This window comes from Onychostruthus taczanowskii, unplaced genomic scaffold (assembly GCF_017590055.1).
Source record: "Onychostruthus taczanowskii isolate IOZ18803 unplaced genomic scaffold, ASM1759005v1 scaffold178, whole genome shotgun sequence".
NCBI lineage: Eukaryota > Metazoa > Chordata > Aves > Passeriformes > Passeridae > Onychostruthus > Onychostruthus taczanowskii.
This window is the reverse complement of record NW_024498995.1, coordinates 35037-47435: the sequence shown is the minus strand read 5'-3', so window position 1 is coordinate 47435 and position 12399 is coordinate 35037. Positions and strand designations below refer to the sequence as shown.

The following is a 12399-nucleotide window of genomic DNA, read 5'->3' as shown; positions in this document are numbered from 1 at the left end:
GGACAATTAACTCCAATATGCAAATGGAGCAGAGCTTATAGAAGTGACAGACCCCGTGACCATTGGTCCATTTCGTGACTGTTTTGGTTCTTTTTGGGTTCATTTCGTGACTCTTTTGGTTCATTTCGGGTTCATTTGGTGACTCTTTTGGTTCTTTTTGGATTCATTTTGTGACCGTTTTGGTTCATCTTGGGTTCATTTCGTGACTCTTTTGGTTCATCTTGGGTTCATTTCGTGACTCTTTTGGTTCATCTTGGGTTCATTTCGTGACTCTTTTGGTTCATTTCGGGTTCATTTGGTGACTCTTTTGGTTCTTTTTGGATTCATTTTGTGACCGTTTTGGTTCATCTTGGGTTCATTTCGTGACTCTTTTGGTTCATTTCGGGTTCATTTTGTGACCCTTTTGATTCTTTTTGGGTTCATTTTGGGACCATTTTGGTTCTTTTTGGGTTCATTTTGGGACCATTTTGGTTCTTTTTGGGTTCATTTTGGGACCATTTTGGTTCTTTTTGGGTTCATTTTGTGACCGTTTTGGTTCATCTTGGGTTCATCTTGGGTTCATTTTGTGACCGTTTTGGTTCATTTTGGGTCCATTTTGTGACCGTTTTGGTTCATTTTGGGTTCATTTTGTGACCCTTTTGGTTCATTTTGGGTGTAGCCCTGGCTGGACTCTTGTGCTGCCCAAGGTGGATCCTTTGAAGGCCTTTTGATAAATCCCTACTTTATTCTTTAACTCTGTCCAGTCTCTGTTCTAGCTCAGCCTTCCCGAGGCATCGCCACTTCAATTGAACCCACCTCTGAGCCTGCCTCAGTTTCCCTTTCTCAGTGTGAAGGGAACTAAACCCAGCTCCTCTCTGGAGAAAGCTGAGCCTGCCTCAGTTTCCCTCCCTCTCTCTGTGTGAAGGCTGGATGTGACCCCCAGCTTTTGGATGAGGGTGCCCAGTGGTCCTGGGCAGCCCCACGGGTGAGCCCTAAGCCCCAGGGCATCCCCGGGACCCCCCAAAAAATAGCAGAAGCTCCATTCACATCTTTATTTACCCAATAAAATCCCTGTCCGTGCTGAGGAGCTCCTGCAAGGGCAGCGGGCAGAGACTTCCAGCAGCTCTTTGTCCAGCCCGTTTGTACAAGGAAATTCACAATTCAGCCCCGAGATCCCTCTTGCCCCAGGGCAAACACGTAGCCTTAATTAAAAACAAAATTAGTCCCACGGATGTGAGAACAATCCCAGGGGTGAGCCGCCAGCACGGAGCTTGGGGCTGGATTTGGCTGTGGGTTTAATCCCCAAAAATTCCCCCAGAATTTTGCCCAAATTCCCCCAGAATTTTGCCCAAATTCCCCCCAAATTTCCCTGAATTCCCCCCAAATTCCCCCCAATTTGCCCCCAAATTTCCCTCCTAAATTTCCCCGAAATTCCCCTGAAAATTCCCCCCAAAATCCCTCCAAACCCCCCCGAATTCCCCTCAAATCCCCCCAAATTTCCCTGAATTCCCCCCAAATTTCCCTGAATTCCCCCCAAATTTCCCTGAATTCCCCCCAAATTCCCCCCAAATCCCCCCGAATTCCCCTCAAATCCCCCCAAATTCCCCATGCTGCAGCACTGGCTGCAGACCAAGGGCTGCCTGTGAAGGCACAAAGGGAGAAGATTTATCTGGAGAGGCCAGATCCACTCAGAGGAGCTTCAGGGGTCATAAATTGATGGCCCAGGGGACACGGAGACGGCCCCAGGAAAGGGCTCCCTATTTCCCAAGGTTTCTGGGGTTTTTCTGCCCCACGGTCCCCGAGGGGGCTGAGACCACAGGCAGAGCCTCAGCTGGTGGGATGGGATTTAAAGAGGGGCTGGACCCCCTTTTTCAACCCATGGGGCCTCTGTCGTGCTGCCACCAACCATCAGGGATTTGGGGCCGGCGGTGGAGTCCAGCCCTCAGCAAAGGCAGATCCCTGAGGATCTCTGCATCCCAATTCCACATCCCAATTCCCAATCCCAGTTCCCAATTCCACATCCCAACTCCACATCCCACTCCCAACCCCAATTCCCAATCCCAGTTCCTAATTCCACATCCCAATCCCAATCCCAATCCCAATATCAATTCCAATTCCCAATTCCACATCCCACTCCCAAACCCAATTCCAATTCCACATCCCAATTCCACATCCCAATCCCAGTTCCCAGTCCCAATCCCAATTCCAATTCCACACCTCAACCCCAATTCCCAATTCCCAATTCCAGCCTGCTGAGCTGTGTCCCATGGCTGCACCAGCTCCTCAGAACCAGGAACTGCAAGAGCAAACCTGATTTTATTTTAGAACAAATCAATTTTATTATATTAATAATTTTATTGAGTCCATCCCGTTCACAAAGAATCACACCCCAATAAAAACAGCGCGCCAAAACCAGCAAACAACTGCAAATCTGCCTTTTTTCCTTTCATCCCTCCAACTCCTGTCTGGTTTCCCCCCCTGGTTTTTTTTTTTTTTTATTTTCAGCCAATGAAATATTTCCACCTGAAGTGAAAAGCTGGATTTTCTCTCCTGGAGGATTTGGTCCCACAGAGCCGTGGGACTCAGCAGGGTGGATCTTCCCCGAGGACGCCGCGGTGCGGGGGAACCCGGGGCGGTCAAACAACATCTGTGCAGCCCCAGCACAACCCCTCCCGACCCTTTTTTTTGCAGTTTTTTTCCCCAGGGGGCCCAAAATTCCTCGGCACAAGTGGCCCCGTGGCCCGTAAACACCAGCCAAGGTCCGAGCTCCGCGTGTGAAGCAGAGCAGAGCGACCGCCATGCTCCTCCTGTGTCTGCCTGGGGCCAAGCTCGGGGATGGGGTCTCACAGCCCCTTCCCCCGAGACTTAAACTGGCTTAATTTAAACCTGGTTTTAACGCCATGGAGAGCTGTGCTGGAAGAAGAGGATGGGATACCCACCCCTGGAAAATGGGGTGAATTTTCAGAGATTCTGAAAATACTCGCCGCGGAGCCCGATGGGGCTCCCCGCAATGCAGAGCGGGGCTTTAACTTCAGAGATGTTCCCAAATTTTGTCATCAAAGGCTCGCTTGCCCCTTGCGTTTAACCCCAGCGGTTTCTAAACGCTCCCAGTCCCCTTCCCGCAGCACGGCCGAGCCCCAACGGGAGCACAATGGAGTCTTGTTTCTGGTAACCCGAGATGCCTCAGCCCCAGCTCTTTAATTTTAGACTCCACCACCACGCTCGCATTCCTCAGCACTACAATGGCAGATATTTATACTCTGGAATGCAGAGCCCAGTGCTAATTTAGCAGGGCTGGTAAGCCAGGGCTGCTCCCCAAAACGGGCTCTCCCCCCCCAGGACAAAATTGGAGCAAGGCAGAGTTTTACGGGTTTACAAATCTTTGCGTTTGTTCGCCAGCCCCTGCGCGTCCCCGTAAAAGTTAAATAACCTCAGCGGGCAGATGGACAAACCAGCTGGGGTGGGTGGCTGAGGGAGCGTGGCCACGGCCGGACACTGCCCGAGGAACAGACTCTGACCTCCACTGAGGGCCACCTGGAGTGGTGAAATGGTTGGAAGGGACCTTGGAGGTCACCCGGTTTGACTCTCAAAACCAGAATGGTTGGAAGGGACCTTGGAGGTCACCCGGTTTGACTCTCAAAACCAGAATGGTTGGAAAGGACCTTGGAGGTCACCTGTTTTGACTCTCAAACCCAGAATGGTTGGAAGGGATCTTGGAGGTCACCTGCTTTGACTCTCAAACCCAGAATGGTTGGAAGGGACCTTGGAGGTCACCTGCTCTGACTCTCAAACCCAGAATGGTTGGAAGGGACCTTGGAGGTCACCCGGTTTGACTCTCAAACCCAGAATGGTTGGAAGGGACCTTGGAGGTCACCCGGTTTGACTCTCAAAACCAGAATGGTTGGAAAGGACCTTGGAGGTCACCTGCTCTGACTCTCAAACCCAGAATGGTTGGAAGGGACCTTGGAGGTCACCCGGTTTGACTCTCAAACCCAGAATGGTTGGAAGGGACCTTGGAGGTCACCTGCTCTGACTCTCAAACCCAGAATGGTTGGAAGGGACCTTGGAGGTCACCCGGTTTGACTCTCAAACTCACCAAAGTTCCAGCTGGGTGCTGTGTCCATCACCTGGACACAGGAGAGGCCTGATGAGGCATGCAGGGTGTGAGGGACCTGGAGAGGCTGGTTCAGCCCATCATTAGCTGCTGTCGTTGTGGGCATCCCGCGTCCCAAGTCCACACAATGCTAAAAAGTCTGTTTTATAACCCTCAGCATGGCTCTTCTAGCTTCTTCTTTTATAAACCTCAGTGTGGTTCTTCTAGATTCTTCTAGCTAGCCTTTCCTTGGGAAGGGCCTTGTGGCTGCAGCCCGATCTGCTCCAAAGGGGTGACCTCCCTCAGATTCACAAGCACAGCTGGAACCCAGTGCTGTCCCTCTTGACCTATAAACTCCAGAGAAATGACAAAATCATCCTTGAAATATCTTGATGAGGCCGAAGCTGTGCAGAACCCTCACAGCAACTCCATCTTTGCTTTCTCCCCACCAGCAGAAGGATGAGGACACAGCTCCGGATGCTCCGCTGGCCTTCCCTGAGGGAGGATGCTGCAGGACAGCCGCAGCATGGTCTCTGTCTTGGAGCTGGGGACTTGAGTCTGGTTGCCCACTGGAGAGCGGAGGAGGCCACAGCAGAGCTGTCCAACCCCAGAGGGTCGGCGGGTGGCAGCTGATTGAGAGAGGAGCAGCATTAGCAGATAAGGGAGGAGGTCGGCGCTGCGCAGCTAAATCCTTGACCTGCTGTTTAAAAGGTCGGGCAGAGTTCAATGGACTACTCCAGGTCAATTCACTCAATTAAAATATTAGAGGTTGGAGGTGGGAGCGGGGAGGTGGAGGTGGTTGGCCTCTCTTCGTGGTGGGAAGGGATTAGGGGTGATGTCGGGGCGTCCTGGTGGGCGAAGGAGCCTGCAGCAAGATGCAAGAGGCAGAGATCGACTCCCAAATGGGATCGTGGAATCACTGAGGTTGGAAAAATCCTGCAGGATCACCGAATTAACCTGGCAGCATCACCCCCACCACCACCCCATGTCCTTCTGCACCCCGAAGTGTGGTTTGGGTGTGGTGAGACAAAACCTCTGGCCGTGAACCCGGAGGTCAGTGGAGCTTGTCCCACGCTCAGGAGCCCAAACTCTGTAGATGCTACTGGAGATAAGAGGGGACAATCCATGGACCTCCACATCCTTGAGTGCCACCAAAGCAGCGATGACACCTGCCAGAACGATCTTTACATCAATATCTGAGAAGGGTTTGAACAACGCCCCATGGGGCTGGGAAGGGTTCAGGACTCTTCCCCTGAGCGTGGAGGATCTGCATTGTGGGGCTTTTTCCACTTCCATAAATCACTGCTCTCTGTGGCCCCTGCCCAGGCCCTACACAATTTGGGTGAGGTTATAAGACTCTGGGCTCTTTCAGGCGGCTCTGGGTTCTATTCCCAATCCCAAAAATGAGCTCAGGAGCTGCCTTCACCCCAAATCACTCTGGGATTTTTGGAACAATGTCCAGGTCCTTCCCTGTGGGGCTGGAGGGCTCTTCCCTGAGCGTGGAGGGTCTGCATCGTGGGGTTTTTTCCATGTCCATAAATCACTGCTCTCTGTGGCCCCTGCACAATTCAGGTTGGGTTATAAATAAGATCCTGGGCTCTTTCAGGTTGATAAAGGCCCAGGCAGCTCTGGGTTCCCATCCCAACCCCAAAACACAGCCCAGGAGCCGCCTCCACCTTGTCCACGCCATCCTGGGGTGTTCAAACAATGGCCAGCTCCTTCCCGGGGGGGCAGGGCTGCGTTCAGGGCTCTCCCCCGAGGGTGCAGGGTCAGCATTGTGGGGTTTATTTCCACATCCATAAATCACTGCTCTCTGTGGCCCCTGCCCAGGCCCTACACAATTTGTTATAAACAGGGCTGGGTTATAAATACGATCCTGGGCCCTGTCAGGTCAATAAAGGCCCAGGCGAATGGAGCAGCGGGGAGGCCTCAGGACCACACCACCCTTCCAAGACCTGTCAGGATACAGAACTCTGCTGCTGCTGGGTACGGATTAGCCAGGTCCTGCACTGGACAGCCCTAAACTGGGACTAAAAACCCCACAAGTGCCCCGCCGCTGCTTCCCGACGCCGTAGGGGCCGCGGTAGCCAGAGATGCAGCTGGTAGCCCGCTTGTGGTGGGCTTTGTGGGAGCCCAGGTGAGCTGGGGGGGGATCCCAGGTGATCCCATGGGATTTGGGGCCGTTGGGGTCCCAGCCTGGGTTTGAGGCCGTGGTGAATCCATGGGGTTTGGGGCCGTGGTGGTCCCAGCCCAGACTCTGGGGCTGTGGTGGTCCCAGCCCAGAATTTGGGGCCATGGTGGTCTCAGCCCAGAATTTGTGGCTGTGGTTGTCCCAGCCCAGAATTCGGGGCCATGGTGGTCCCAGCCCAGAATTTGGGGCCGTGGTGGTCCCATGGGGTTAGGGACTGTGATGATCCCATGGGATTTGGGGCCGTGGTGGTCCCATGGGGTTAGGGACTGTGATGATCCCATGGGATTTGGGGCCGTTGGGGTCCCAGCCTGGGTTTGGGACCGTGGTGATCCCAGCCCAGAATTCGGGGCGGTGGTGATCCCATGGGGTTTGGGGCCGTGGTGGTCCCAGCCCGGGTTTGGGACCGTGGTGATCCCAGCCCAGAATTCGGGGCGGTGGTGATCCCATGGGGTTTGGGGCTGTGGTGGTCCCAGCCAAGAATTTGGGGCTGTGGTGATCCCATGGGATTTGGGGCTGTGGTGGTCCCAGCCCAGAATTTGGGGCCGTGGTGGTCCCAGCCTGGGTTTGGGACCGTGGTGATCCCAGCCCAGAATTCGGGGCGGTGGTGATCCCATGGGGTTTGGGGCCGTGGTGGTCCCAGCCCGGGTTTGGGACCGTGGTGATCCCAGCCCAGAATTTGGGGCCGTGGTGGTCTCAGCCTGGGTTTGGGACCGTGGTGATCCCAGCCCAGAATTCGGGGCCGTGGTGATCCCATGGGGTTTGGGGCCGTGGTGGTCCCAGCCCAGGGTTCAGCCCTGCCTCCTGCAGAACCAGCACCAGCCCCATCCCAGAGCCTCCCCCTGGCCCCAGGAGGGGTTCAGCGGCCACTGCAGCCCCCTGCCCTCGCCCAGGACCCCCAAACCCAACCCGGGGCAGGGAGCTTCCCTCAGCAGAGCCAGCCCAGTTCGGCCCCAGCGCTGCCTTGAACAGCTCCAGTGATAAAAACCCCTTGATTGGAAACACGTGGGGATTGATGGGGACATCAAAGGAGTTTCACACAGCACAGGGCACATCCAGCAGATCCAGCTTTTCCAGCGGGCGGGGGGCTTGAGGCAGCCCCACGAAGCCGGGGGGATCGGGGCGACCCCACAGGCACGCTGCTCCTGGCGTTCCCTCCTGGAGGAAGGCAGGGGCTGGCAGAAGAAAATCCGTCAAACATTTAAAACCCCTAAGACATGTAAAAGATGTAAAACATACATGTAAAACCCATAGAACGTGTAAAACATACATGTAAAACCCACAAAACACTGTGCTGCTTTAGTGTGTGGGTCTGGGCTTCACATGAGGGCATGGTGAGCTCTCTGCACAGAGCAGGGACACAAAACAACTCCTGCTCCAGCTGGGACCAAGGACAAATGACCCAAATCTCAGCCCAAGAGCTCAAACAGCGTGGGATGAAGAGAGAAAAACCAGGATGGGAGCGCACAACCTAAAGGTGTAATTGGACAATTAACTCCAATATGCAAATGGAGCAGAGCTTATAGAAGTGACAGACCCGTGTCACAGTGGCTGTCTGTGTTTCGGGACAGGGACGTGGTGGCCTTCGCTGGGCAATTCCTTTTTGTCCCAGCTGCCTTGGGAGGGCTGATGGATGATGCTTGTCACGGAGGGAGCAATTAAATAGATGAAATAAAATAATTCTATTAAGTATGTTCAATAAAAGAAATTTATTAAAGATAAGAAATATATTAAATAGATGCAATAGAGTCAGTAGATTCAATGGATTCAATATATTTTTAAATATATTTTATATATTTTAAATATGTTTTATATTTTTTAAAATGTGTTTTATAGATTTTTAAATATATTTTTTATATTTTAAATATATTTTAAAATATATTTCAAAATATATTTTTTAAAATATTTCAAAATATATTTTTTAAAATATTTCAAAATATATTTTTTAAAATATTTCAAAATATATTTTTTAAAATATTTCAAAATATATTTTTTAAAATATTTCAAAATATATTTTTTAAAATATTTCAAAATATATTTTTTAAAATATTTCAAAATATATTTTTTAAAATATTTCAAAATATATTTTTTAAAATATTTCAAAATATATTTTTTAAAATATTTCAAAATATATTTTTTAAAATATTTCAAAATATATTTTTTAAAATATTTCAAAATATATTTTTTAAAATATTTCAAAATATATTTTTTAAAATATTTCAAAATATATTTTTTAAAATATTTCAAAATATATTTTTTAAAATATTTCAAAATATATTTTTTAAAATATTTCAAAATATATTTTTTAAAATATTTCAAAATATATTTTTTAAAATATTTCAAAATATATTTTTTAAAATATTTCAAAATATATTTTTTAAAATATTTCAAAATATATTTTTTAAAATATTTCAAAATATATTTTTTAAAATATTTCAAAATATATTTTTTAAAATATTTCAAAATATATTTTTTAAAATATTTCAAAATATATTTTTTAAAATATTTCAAAATATATTTTTTAAAATATTTCAAAATATATTTTTTAAAATATTTCAAAATATATTTTTTAAAATATTTCAAAATATATTTTTTAAAATATTTCAAAATATATTTTTTAAAATATTTCAAAATATATTTTTTAAAATATTTCAAAATATATTTTTTAAAATATTTCAAAATATATTTTAAAATATATTTGAAAATCGATACCAAAATGCATTTAAAGCTGATGGATGATGCTCGTCACAGAGGGAGCAATGAAGTATAGTAAATAAATGAAATATAAATAGACCAACTACATTAAAAATATTTTAAAAATATTAAAACAAAATACAAATAAACATTAAAAAATATTAAAATATATTCAATAGATGAAATATACTGAATACATTCAATAGAATAAATAGATTAAAATAAATTTTTTTTAAAAAAAATCTTAAAATCTATTTAAAAATATATTCAAAAATCTCTTCTAAACCGCATTTAGAGCTGATGGATGTCCTCGAGCGCTGCTGTCACCTCCGTCCCTCCTCAGCCTCGATTTATCTGCTTTACAGCCGGCACCATCTGCGGCCCCACAAATGCAATTATGGGGGGAAAAAAGGGAAAATCGGAGCCTCCCCGCTCCCAAATTTCACCCCAAGCTCGCACAGGAACCCGGAGTTGCTCCCCGCGCTCCGGGGACCTCCCTTTGCAGCGGGGTTTTTGTAATTTTAGGGGTAATTACAGGAATTTGCAAGGCTGATTTTCTCATTTTGTCCCCCCTCCCCCTCCTCCTCCTCCAAAAAAAAAAAAAAAAAAAAAACCCAACAAAAAGCAGGGTGAAATTGAAATTGATCTGCCGAGCTGGCCAGAGGTAATTTAATCAGAAAAACCTCTCTGCTGGCATTAATTTTGGGGGTTTTTTAACCCCAAGGTCCTAAATTAAACATGAGGATGTTGGGGTGGGAACAGATTCCTAAATTAAATTAAATGGGAGGGGTTTGGGGTGCGAATGGATCCTAAATTAAATTAAATGGGAGGGGTTTTGGGTGGGAATGGATCCTAAATTAAATTAAATGGGAGGGGTTTTGGGGTGGGGAGGGATCCAAAATAAAACAGGAGGGTTTTGGGGTGGGAATGGATCCTAAATAAAACGGGAGGATTTTGGGGTGGGAACGGATCCTAAATTAAATGGAATTGTGTTGGGGTGGGAATGGGATCTAAATTAAACAGGAGGATTTTGGGATGGGGAACAGGCCCTAAATGAAATTAAACAGGAGGATTTTGGGATGGGGAACAGGCCCTAAATGAAATTAAACGGGAGGGGTTTTGGGTGGGAATGGATCCTAAATTAAATTAAACGGGAGGATTTTGGGGTGGGAACGGGTCCTAAATTAAATGGAATTGTGTTGGGGTGGGAATGGGATCTAAATTAAACGGGAGGATTTTGGGATGGGGAACAGGCCCTAAATGAAATTAAACGGGAGGATTTTGGGGTGGGAATGGATCCTAAATAAAATGGGAGGATTTTGGGGTGGGAATGGGAGCTGTGGGATGTCAGCTGGAAATCCAGAACCTCTCCCCAGCCCCTATGGAGCAGAAAATGATAAAAATGTCATTTACAACCCACCCAATTCCTTAATTAATGCCTGTGCCAGGGCTGGATCCCCTCTGCTCGGTGAAATTCCATGTGGAGTAAGGGAACTGAAGCCGCATTTCTATTTTATTTTGGGGTTTTTTTTCCTCCCAAAGTTCACTTCTCCTCATTACCCTGCACGTCCAGGTGCTGATTTATGGTTTTAATGGGAATTTTTTGAGGTAAATCCCAGCGAAGCCTGGAGCTGCTGCTGCTTCCCTGGCTCTGGAATTGTGGAAAATCCCCTGGGAATGTCCAGCAGGCTCCGGCCCCTTCCCGGCGCGGTCAGCGGAGTGTGACATTCCTGGCATTGTCACCCGGGCCGGGCTGGGGGTTTTCAGAGTCCTTTTGGGAGCCCGCTGTGCCCCAAAAACTCCTGTGTGGGATCTGAGGAAAATCCCAGGTCTGAGCCCGGCTTTGCTGCCCCAGCCCAAGCCTGGCTTTGTCACCTCCTTCAGGGACAGCTGGCACCGCTTTGGAGCTGGGATGTGGCACCACAGACACCCCCCAGGAGCCTCATGATTTTAGATTTATTTATTATTGATTATAAGTTAAAAAAAATAATAATATATTTGTGATCCTGCAGGTCTTTAGTGCAGAACTCTCATCTCCGTTATTGTGTTCACATTTTGGGCAGACACAACAATTCCTCTCCAGGCTGGGAATCAAGGACACCTCACTGCCTCCAAGAAATGGAAACAAAACTGATTTGGGGGGGAACAAACTCGGGGTAATTTCCTTCATTACCTGCAGCTGTAATTAGACAATTAACCCCCTGCAAGCAAAGGGACCAAACTTCCGAAAGGTCCAAAGTCCATTATTGGGGGTAGCCCCTTGAGTGGGGGCTTTGTCTGCCCTAGATGTACCCGAAGGGCCTTCAAGAAATAGAATCATTTTTATTTATTTGCTTTTTACCCCCCAAATTCTGGGCTCCGCTCACGGGAGCCCCAAAAGCTCCGCCCGGGCCGAGCGCGGCCTCCGCCGCCCCCTGGTGGCAGAGACGGGAACTGCAGCGCACGGCGGCGACAGCGGCCCCGGGACGGGACCGGGGACACGGGGACACGGGGACACAGGGACACGGGGACATGGGGACACGGGGACACAGGGACGCTGTGCCACCCCTGAGGGGACACCGGGACACGGGGACACCGGGACACTGAGGGACACTGTGCCATCCCTGAGGGGACACGGGGACATGGGGACATGGGAACACGGGGACACGGGGACATGGGGACACGGGAACACGGGGACATGGGGACACGGGGACATGGGGACACGGGGACATGGGGACACTGAGCGACACTGAGTGACACTGAGGGACACTGTGCCACCCCCGAGGGGACACGGGGAAACCAGAGAAGCCGGTGGTGGCAAAATGGATTGGGTAAGACATTGCTGGTCGGAATGCCGCGAGTTCCAGGCGCGGGGGAGAGAACGAGGTCAGGGTGAGATGCTGAGAGCCACGTCAGGAACAAATCCTGCACTGAAAAACCCAAAACTCGAAACTCCAGGCTCCTGATGTCAGTTTGCAGGAGGCGCTCGGCACTGTCACACCAGCCACACTTGCCTGTGGTGGCACCTTGAGGCTGGGAGGCATCCTGCGACGTTCGGGATGCCAGCAGGCAGCGGCCACTCGGGGCCAGCGGGCCCTGGGCACGAACGCCGGCCCTTTTCTGTGGTATTCCAATTTATTTAAATGATGCGCTCTGTCTCGCCCACAAATCTCCTCGCCCCGCCCACAACTCTCCTCGCCCCGCCCCACTCACGCGCGCAAAAATTCGCTTGGCAGAGCGCGGACTACGACTCCCGTGAGCCCCCGCGCGGCGGGCGGGGCGGCGCGCTGACCGGCCGCCAAGGGGCGGTGCCGCGCGCTGATTGGCTGCGGCCGAGGTTTGAACAGGCGCGCGGCGGGCCCCGCCCTCTGGCGGAAGGCGGCGGAGCAGCAGCGCGGCGTGAGCGTGGGGGGCGGCCCGGGGGGATTTGGGGCAATTTGGGGGTCCCGGGGGCTGCAGGTCTTTA

At 49.4% G+C, this 12399-nt stretch overlaps 1 protein-coding gene across 1 annotated transcript in view; it reads left to right on the top strand.

The window, feature by feature from the left end:
- Positions 1–12300: 12300 nt before the first annotated feature.
- The window catches only part of ESPL1 (extra spindle pole bodies like 1, separase), a gene marked incomplete at its 3' end in the record, with an annotated part of 32917 nt that continues 32818 nt past the window's right edge, over positions 12301–12399 (top strand). The window contains exon 1 of the mRNA XM_041400296.1: positions 12301–12332. The remainder of the gene's footprint in view (positions 12333–12399) is intronic.